Here is a 7,598-nt window from a genome sequence, read left to right as displayed (position 1 = left end):
AAAGTAATTATTAAAACATTGAAAATTAGGAAACTTTTTAAATTCAGGTCTGTAAGAGTTAAAAAAAATTCTCTAGGGAGAAAAAGCAACAGGAAGATAAGAGCAATAAACTTTTTTTTCTCGTGCCTCTCAGAAAATTTTACAGCAAGGTCATAATTCTGTCACTTTACAGATAACAAAATATTGGTAAAAGAAAAACTTCTTTGTGTTTTAAAATCCAAACGAACACAAAAGTGTTAAATTTAAGTCTTATATTTCTATTAAAAGTTTTATTTTAATTTTTAAAGTATTTACAAAATTATGTGAAAAATAATGTGGTTAGCCTTTTAAACAATATAGTTAATTTAATGCACAGTAAACACCTAAGTATGCTTTATAGTACCCTTAGTTTTAACTTTGTGCTACAGCAATGGTTGTTCTTTATTTCTGCATTGAAAGAACTATTATTTTAAGTGCATTCAAAATATCAGCACATTATATAAATCTGTATATTTGTGTCGCAGTGAAAAAATAATATTAATGAAAACTATATTATATATAATTTTATAAGTAATATATAAAAGTAACTAAACTTTATAAGCAAATTAACTAGTATTAAATATAATTTTAGTCTTAAGTTCTAGGTGTGTAAATGTATCAGATGTCTTTAACTATATTTTATAATAATCTAAGCATTTAGTTAATTTAGTATATAATATTTTTTACAAATTATTCACATAAAGTCTTCATAGTAAAAACAGTTGTTTGTTTTTTCAAATCAGTTTTTATACCTTTAATAATCATAGTTCATGCTATTGTGTTTAATCATAAAAATTTTAACACTTTATTGCAGCTGTCTTACTGTTCTACTGCAAAACCAATTTAAAGAAAACCTATTCATTTACAGCAAATGATTTCATACTTCAGAGTGAAGACTCCTTCTACAGTGCTCATTAACCATTTTACTTAAAAAATTTTTACTGCTTATTAACCATTTTACTTAATGTTTTAAACTTCAAATTAAAATTGTTTTAAAAATGTTTTGTGTTAAATCTAAACCTTAAAATTTATTTTCAGCAAAGTTCCACTCCATCTACATTAAGTACTTCTCAAAACTAAAAAAGTTTTTCTACAAAAATTTTTTTTCTTCTCACAAACATGCTAGCTAAATATTTAAAAGCGCTTGTCAATTTTTTATAAATAAGTCTTAAATCAATCCTTTTGTCTGTTTATGTGTCTGTTGTGATGAATGAAAGTGGCCACAAGTGTAAAATGTTGTGTTTAGTGTTGTTTTGTTTTGTCTGTTTATTTGTTATCTCTACATTTTATAATGATACAATTTTTAAAGCCTTATCCATTTTTCAAATTTCAATTAATTTTTTCAACCTAGTTCAGTCTGGTCAGTTCACAAACTGGCATCTTGCAACTAAAAATCATGTGTTAAAAATTATGTATTAAGCTAGCTTTGTCCTTCTAAGAACATGGCGGAAGGTGTGGGGGATGGCAAACCCCAGATTTCTCAATGGCCATCGGGTATAACTTTTCCCTGGAGAATTTCTGGACTTTGCAGTCACCCGGCTTTCCTGCTATGTGTAAGTTCAGGCCTATAAAATATGTATTTATAGCTAAAAAATAGTATCCAGCTTTAACATAATAACTAGAAGTTTAATAAAAATCCTTTATATTGTTTAAAAAAATTTTTTATTAGCAATTGTTAATTATAAATTTTCTTTTATGCCAAAGTCTAACAAAAGTCAAATAACATTCCCGTGGTATTCAAAAATAACTAGTGTAATGTAAATTGCTAACGTTTTCTGCCTGTAAACCCAGGCCAAAGAACTAAGTAAATTCTTAATTTTTATATAAAGTAACCATTTTGCCTCCTGCCAAGCTGTTTTCTTATAAACCTCCTGCTAGCCGCCATTCCTGCAAACCTGTTTCTAACTGACTCCACCTTTGACAATGCTGAATTAGACACTCTGCCTAGCTGCCTTGGTTGCCCACCATTGCCACCAACAACCTCCATTGCAAACAAGTCACGGTCGTGGAACTTTGCTTGCTCGAACCATATATGTGCCCGCCTGTTCAACAATCAGACATTTGCAATCAAACCATTATTGTTAACAACTCTTCCATCTTCATTGAAGCCCCCAACTCCACTTATTTTGTTTGTTCCACTAGATTTTCTCCCCATATTGTTACTAAAATGTTTCTTGCTTATCATGATTGTTATGTTTTAGCTTTGTTAATGCCTAGAATAACCATCAAACCTGTTGGTCGGTTTCCACCTCAAACCTCATCCTGCAAATGGTCAATGCCTCTGCCCAGGCACTCTCTAACACCAGCTATGAACACTGTTGGATCTGCTATTCACCTGTTTTGCCGTTTTATGAAAGCATCACAACGTTTAAATCTCCTATCTACACCAATAACTCTGAACTTCTTCTCTGTAAAGTTCAGCCTCAGCGTCATTAACTCACTGTTGAGCAAGTTGTAAGCTACAAACTCTGCCTTCTGGCCCATCCTCCTCCTCTCAAGTTATTTTAAATATTATAAATGCCTCTGCTCTAGCCCTCACAGACCCATATTATGAACGCTGTTAGCTTAGCTTCTCTCCTCAACCCCTACGATACTGTTAGTTCCCTTGCTGATGTAGTTCTTCAAAATCGTCGTGCTCTATATTTTGCCCTTATGAAAGAGGGGGGAGTCTGTGTAGCCCTTAAGGAACAATGTTGTATTTTTAAAGACAAAACTGGATTAGTTAGAGACAGCGTTCAACATATTGGTGATGGTATAAAAAATTTTCAAAAACATTTCGATGAAGAACAAGGTTGGTACCGGGATTGGTTTTTCTCTTCCCCTTGGCTCCACACAATCTTGTCCACTATTTTGGGCCCTCTTATTAGCCTCATGCTGCTCTTTTCTCTTGGCCCATGGATTTTCCGCAAAATCACTGCCTTTATTAAGAATCAGGTAAATGAAACAGCAAAAACCTCTATTCAGGTCAACTACCAGCGTCTAACCCTGCGTGACTCCTGTGAAAACTTGGCTTTAGTCACCAAGCCGCCTTTCCAGCCACTAAGTTTCCAGGAGATAGAGCGCATAGCTAACAGACGGAGTTCACTCCGTCACTTGTGCTCTTGGCTGTGGAGATACCTACGACGGGATTAGCAAGGTCCCAGTTAGGGCACGGCCCAAAAAGGCTACAACGCATAATTCGGATCTCTGCGCGCACCCACGGCGTCTGTAGCCACCTTTTAAATGCGGCTTTGGCCGTGTCCGACCTGGTCAAACCTTGTAGCCTAAGACACGGTTCTTCCACCCGTTCACGACTTTCCTTCTTTTATTAGAAGAGAAAGGGGGAGATGTTGGGGACTGTGACTTGTTTGAGGCCATTTTGCTGTTCTTTCTGCCATAGTCCAGCCTTTTACCTAAAGGCTACATGCAGTCTTGCTGTAAGTTTTTGAGCTAAAGAGAAAGGAATGTGCAGCTGCAGGATATAATTAACTCTAGCCCGGAGGAGAGCAACACTGTCCGGTACCGTTATCAGAAACAAGGCCCCACTCCTTAAGACCACATTCCGGAGTGAACTAGGCTGTTATCAATAAGTGTATGCTACATTGTCTGTTCAAGATCACTGAGGCAAGCACATCTTGCACCACCTCCTGATAGTCAAGCAATTAGGAATGCAGCTAGAAGGTCAGTAGAAATTTCCATAGAAACAGCACGTTCATCATAACTTGAAGGTCATCCAGCCCCCTAGCCCACTGCCCACTTCCTTATTTAGAGCATGATTTACTTTCTTTGTTTCTTGAAACCTGAAATATATCCTTGCCTTGTATGGGCCTTCGCGCCAAAAGTATGACTGACATCACCTTTGTACTGCCCCCTTCTCCTTCACTATATAAGAAGGAGCTGTAGTCAAATAAAGTTGCCTTTGAGCAGTGAGACATTGCCTTGGGTCTTTATTATTAACCTCTCTCAGATTTTTTACAGGTGTGGCCGTGCTTCTGTTCAGCTAAATAAAGGTGCGGTTGTCTGAGAAGCCTTCCCAGCTAATTCCTGCTGGCCGGGCCCCCTGGGGGGCTTCAGGACCCCGCAGTAAGAGACAAAGGGTCACTTCTTAATAATCAAGGGATTATCAAAGGATAATCAGTCTCAATATCTATCTCCCTCCCTATCTATCAATATCTAAATATCTAGAAAGCTACAGATAGACATGAGATCACACTCCTAAGCATATATGCTTCCAATACTTAAACTGTTAACAGACTTCAAGAAACTTATCAATAGAAACATAAAAGCAGTTAGAGCCTTCAACATCACTCTGCCAAGCTCTTGACAGACCATCCAGGCTAAAACTCAGTAAGGAAATACTAGCTTTGAAGGAAGGAAGAAATGATAGAGAGGGGCTAGTAAATGTAGTTTTCCATTCCCCAAATCCAATTACACATTCTTCTCCAATATGCACGTGACATTCTCTAAGACAGACCATATGCTGGAAAACAAAACATACCTCCATAAAATCGAAGACAGACTTGTATTATCATCTCAGAGCATGATGCACTGAAAACAAAGTTAACCTTAAACAGAAACAGTAAATAAATCTTAACACCTCAAACTTAAATAGCTCACTACTGCCCAAACAGTAGGTCAAAAAGAAATCAAAAGATTCCTAGAAATTAATGAGAATGAGGACACAAGCTACCAGAACCTGTGGGACACAGCAAAAACAGTGTTAAAAGTAAAGTTTATATAGTTCTACAAGCATTCATCAGGAAGGCAGATAGGTGTCATAAATAACTTGACTACAGAGCTGGATATATTGCAAAATGATCAATAACAGCAAGCCAGAGCAGGCAGGAAAAAATAATTAAACAGCAGAAGTCAAATAATTGGAATCCAAAAAACAAACCAAAATATCAAAGAAACAAAAGATGATTTTTTTTTTTCAGTTTTTGGGCCACACCTGGTGATGCTCAACGGTTTCTTTGGCCATGCACTCAGAAATCACTCCTGGCTTGGGGGACCATATGGGATGCTGGAGGATTGAACTGCGGTCTATCCTAGGTTAGCATGTGCAAGGGCACATGCCCTCCTGCTTACGCCACCACTCCAGCCCCAAAAGCTAATTCTTTGAAAAAATAAACAAGATCAATAAACCATAAGCATGATTCAGAAAAATGAAAACCCTAATAAACTAAATCAAGAAAGAAAGAGAGCACATTACAACAGATACTACAGAATCTCAAAGAATCAACAGAGAGATTAGTTTGAGAATCTATATACCATGAAATGAGAGAACCTAGAATAAATGGATGACTTCTTGAATTCCTTGAAACTTCCAAGAACTCCTAGGGCTGAACCAAGATGTGAAATACCTGAACAAACCTATCACTGTCAAGGAAATTGAAATGGTAATTTAGTTTTCAAAAAGAAATTGAAATGGCAATCAAAGACTTAGTAAAGCCCAGACCCAGATTCAATGGTGAACTCTTTCAAACATTTAAAGAAGACCTACTGCCAATCCTTTTCAGGCTTTTCCAGGAAATTGTAGAAACAGAAACACTCCCAGTTTCTATGAAGTTAACATAACTCTGATACCAAAAGCAGACAGAAAAATCAAAGAGAGAATTATAAGCCAGTATCTTTGATGAAAACAGATTCAAAGATCCTTAAAACATAAAAAAAGCATCATACTCCAAGACCAAGTAGAATTCGTTTCAGGGATGCAAAGATATTTTTAACATATACATCAATCAACAGAATACACTATTATCAATAAAAGAAAAAATAAAAATCATGATCATATCATTAGATGCCGCAAAGTATTTGACAAGATTCAGAACCCAGTCAAGCACATAACTTGTGGTAAATACCATCAAAGCCATTTATCACAAGCCAACAGCAAACATAAATAAAACTAAAAGCCTTTCCTTTAAGACCAGGCACAAGAATAAGTTGATGACTCTCATCAATTCCATTCACTGTAATACTGGAAGTACCTGCCATAGCAATTAAGCAAGAAAAAGGTATCAAGAGCATCCTTGGAAAGGAAAAAGTTCTCACTACTTGAGGTTGACTTACTGTACAGTACTTAGAAAATCCTAAAGACTATACCAAAAGCTTCTAGAAACAATAGATCTGTATAGTAAAGTGGCCAGTTGCAAAAGAAATGTAAGTCAATGGCTTTTCTACGTAAAAATAATGAAAGAGAAAGTAATTTTAAAAATACCATTCAGTTGTTCCTCAGAAAAATCAATTACTCAGAATCAACCTAAGAAGTAAACTACAAAACACTACTTCAAGAAATGAAAGAAGACACAGAAAATGGAAATACATTCCCTGCTCATAAACTAGGAAGAGTAACATAATTAAAATGGCAATACTCCTCAAAATATTGTATAGATCCAATGTAATCCCTTAAGGATGCCCATGACATTTTTCAAAAGAATAAATCAAACATTCAAAATTCATACAGAATAAGCCCCTTGAATATCTAAGTAATCCTGGGTTGGGGGGGAGGCACCACTTTCCCCAATTTCAAACTGTAATTAAGAACAGAATGGTACTGGATAAAGACAATCAGAGCAATGGAACAGAACTTGAATAACCTGAGCCCCTCAGGCATAAGAAGTTAATCTTCATTAAGGAGTAATATGAAACAAAACAAGGAAAACTTGTTCAAGAGATAATGGGAAAACTGGTCAGCTATATGCCAAAAAAATGAACTCAGACCTCTTTCAAATACCACACGCAAAAGTCACATCAAAATATATTAAAGGCCTTGACATCAGACTTGAATACATAAAGTACATAAAGGAAAACCTGGAATTTCCATGAATGGAAGCTGAAGACATAGATGAAAGGCCACTGACCAAACAAGTGGAAGCAAAGATTAACAGGACTACAATAAACAAAGAAGCTCCTGCACCTCAAAAAATATGACCAAAATACAGAATGCCGACAGATTGGGAGAAATTACTTACCCAAAACTCATCAAATAGAGTTAATATTAAAGATATATAAGGCACCGTACTTTACATTAGTAAAATATCCAATCCCAACAAAAATTAGGGAGATAACAGAAGCTTACTCAAAGAAATACAAATGCCCCAACAGTACATGAAAAACTGCTCCATGTCGCTAATCATCAGAGACAAGGAGATAGCATCTAGCACCACAAAAACATCAAAAAGAAAATCCAGCAATGGCCCAGATGCAGGAAGAAACTATTGGTCCACCTTTTGTGAAACAATATGGACATTCCTCAAAAAACTAGAAATTGAGATTCCATTCGACCCAGCAATACCACTGAGAACGTAACTTAGAGGACCCCCGCAAAAAAAAAAAAAACATAATACAGAAAAGATATGTGCCCTCTTATATTCACTACAGCACAATTCACAATAGCCAGAACATGGAAGCAAACCAAGTGCTGAGAACAGGTAAGTGGATAAACTGGTACATCTATACCATGAAATTCTCCAACTAGAAAATGAAGACATGCTTATACATGAATCGACAAAGTGTACAATGTTGAATGAAAGGAGTTAAAGGGAGAACAGATATAGAATGACCACATTAATTTATGGAATATAAACGACTACAGAAACTGG

General features: G+C 35.9%; 1 non-coding gene across 1 annotated transcript; it reads left to right on the top strand.

Annotated features, from left to right (window-relative positions):
• The first annotated feature begins 347 nt into the window (after positions 1-347).
• Positions 348-477, top strand: LOC126007744 (small nucleolar RNA SNORA22). Its single transcript, XR_007495232.1, has one exon. It is a non-coding gene; the product is annotated as a small nucleolar RNA SNORA22 (small nucleolar RNA).
• Positions 478-7,598: the final 7,121 nt, after the last annotated feature.

Source organism: Suncus etruscus, chromosome 4, assembly GCF_024139225.1.
Source record: "Suncus etruscus isolate mSunEtr1 chromosome 4, mSunEtr1.pri.cur, whole genome shotgun sequence".
In the NCBI taxonomy this organism is placed as follows: Eukaryota; Metazoa; Chordata; class Mammalia; order Eulipotyphla; family Soricidae; genus Suncus; species Suncus etruscus.
Note: the sequence above shows the minus strand (reverse complement) of the source record. Positions and strands in the feature narration are given on the sequence as shown.